Here is a 2,924-nt window from a genome sequence, read left to right on the forward strand (position 1 = left end):
CTGCTTTCTGCGCACGCGCACCGGAGCCCAAGCCCCGCCCCCGCCGCGCTCTGTGACATGCGCAGTAAGCAAGTGAGCTCACCGGCAGAAAAAACAGGGGGAATCTGCGCTTGGCAAGAAAGAGCCAGGAGCCGCGAGACTCGCCTGCCAAGCAAGCGCCGACCTCGGGGGCGCCAGGAATCCCGGGGACTGGTCGCTTTTTCCCAGGGCAACCGAAAAGCCAGACCTTAAGGAAGGAACAAACACACGCGCGTCCACACGCGCTTCAAGGCCAGCATTTTAAAAAATAAAAGAAACCGTTCTTTTTTTTTGCAAAAATAACCAAAAACAAAACCCTAGATGAAAACATGATCCCCCCCCCTCAGAAAAGACCCCGGCCATTCAAGCCAAAGGACTGGTTTCCACCCCGGGGGGAGGAGGCTGCAGGGCCGCCTGTCTGTCTGTCTGTCTCGGCCACAACAACCCGGTGAGGCAACCTCCCTTTCCAGAAAAAGGTGCTGGAACCGGGGGTGTAACCAGGATTTTTGTTGGGGGTGGGGCAGAACCTGGGTCAGCTATGTATTTTTACTGATTTTTATTGATCTAGAGAACTGGCTGAGGTCGCCCACTGAAGTCAGGTGAAATAAAAAAATTAAGGTCATATATATATAATGTTTATGGATGTGCCAGGCAAACACATACATAAATGTATGGGCCACATGTCTGAGGCAGCACAGGAGGGCAGCCCTGGAACCATTTTGTCTCCCAAACTGACCAAATGTTTTCTCTGCAAGGTCAAAGGAAAATGGAAAAACCTCCCCGTTGTCTTTTCATTCACAAAACCTGTCTTAAGGGTATATCTGTGTATGACCTGGCTCTGGAACTATTTGTCACTACAAAAGACTGGCTAGGCGCCCCAGGGTATCCAGTCAATCCAATGAACAGGTAACCTGCCAGACAGGAGGTAAACGACAGGAGATCAACAACACACTCAGATTTCTGTTGTAGACCGCCCCTTCTGTCATGTAGGTATGATGTGTCTAGGGGATGGTCTTGGGCTACACCCCTTCTGTGATGTATGTATGATGTTTCTGGGGGTGGTCTTGGACTCCTGGGCGAGCATTTAAAATGTCTATATAAAGGCCGGCACACCTGGGTTGTGGGTCCTCCTTCTCCTGCATGTGAAGGGGGCACCCTGTTGAACATAGTTCAGGCTTACGAGCTGCTTTGCTTCTCAATATTCTCTGGTTGGCCTCTTGTTATTTTCTCCGACTGATGGAGAACCTACAAAGCACTCTATAAGTGCTCTTGTGTTCCCCATAAGGGAATAAGGGCAGATTTTGGTTTTTTACACAGGCCTCTCTCCTAAGCCAGGGCAGCCAGCTCACGAGGCAGACGGAGGCAGACGCCAGAGAAGTGCAGGCCCTTCAAGGGCCCCTCTTTCCCAGGAATGGTCCCAGTTTCTGAATTGATTCCAGAATGTCCGGCTTTTCGTTATGGCATCCCTATTTTTATCGGAGAAATGTTGGAGGTCATGGCTATGCGACTGCGGAGTCAACTAGGCAACCTTTAGAAGACACCAGAAGGCAGCCCTGTATAGAAGTTTTTTTAATGCTTTATGTTTTTTATATACGTTGGAAGCTGCCCAGAGTGGCTGGGGCAACCAAGTCAGATGGGTAGGGTATAAATAAGAGACGTGAGAAGGGGCTGTGGCCTCTGGAGAGATCTTGCAGGCCCCTCACAAGATCTCATTGCCCCAGGAAGCAAGGCTTCAGAGGATGGGTAAAGCAGCAGGAGGCCACCTTCCCGTTCTGCCTCTCACAGGCCAAGTTTCCCATTGAAATGGCACCACTCCAGCAGCCTCCCCACTGGCAGGGGGAAATGGGGCAGGAAGGGAGCTTTTTGGAAGAAAGGGAACTGTAGGAAAAGGAGTCATATAACAACTTTTCCTATATTAAGGGTGGGTGGGTGTAAAATGAAGAGAAGCCTCTCATCTGCCCAGGGTGTTTCTTAATTGGCCCTGAGAAAGTCTCACAAACCAGAAGTAGCAGAAATTCAGCAGTAGTTGTTGTGAAGAAGCATCAGCACATTGCTTCTCCCATTTTATTGGGAGCTGACAAATGGCAGCAACAAGGAGATCCTTCTAACCTGGTCTTACTTTGGGGGAGATTTTTGTAGGTTTAGTTTTCAGCCTTTAAAATTGCCCTGCCCATGCAAGTATAGTGTTAGGAGTTTGTGGGTGCCAGATTCCCCTAAATTCCTGGTCCAGGAGGTACTAGAATTTAATTAAGACTTGGAATGTCAAAAGCTAACTAAAGTAGGCTAATCTCCTGTGAGAGATGAGGTAGACCCTGTGACTAAATCCTCTGTAATCCACATGTGTTAAAACCTGCTTTGAGAACAGCTCTATAAAGCCCATGGAGGGGCCACCACCAAAAGGGGGTGTCCCTTTGGGGGCAGCACTTCTGGGAAGACATGGGTGTGGGGCAGCCCCCTTGTGATAAAATGATTGTTTTACTGGGGATGGGGCTTTAACTTGGATATTTTAAATGCATGGTGGGTGTTGTTTTATTTGGGGGTTAGGGGTTGTTTCATATTGTTCTTAAATTGTGAAACTGTTATATGTTAATTATAATCTCTATAAATTAAGTTGTGGAGGAAGACTATTCTGGATATCTAGTGACAATAACCACTGAAGAACCGTTTTTGGACTTTTTGTGTGGAAAGGAAAACGAATGAATTTGAAGCAACTGGGATTGAAAATTGAGAAAACAACGTTTAGCAGATTGAATTGGGCATTGCAGCTGGACATTATTTTTGAGTGAATGTTTGGAATACTTTGAATAATCAGAATATCCATAATAGGCAGATGGAGAAATGGAAGTGCTTTGTCTCTCTTTCCCCATTTTCTTTTTTTCTGGTTTATAAAATGCTATTCAGGTCCA

Source organism: Podarcis cretensis, assembly GCF_951804945.1.
Source record: "Podarcis cretensis genome assembly, chromosome: 3".
NCBI lineage: Eukaryota > Metazoa > Chordata > Lepidosauria > Squamata > Lacertidae > Podarcis > Podarcis cretensis.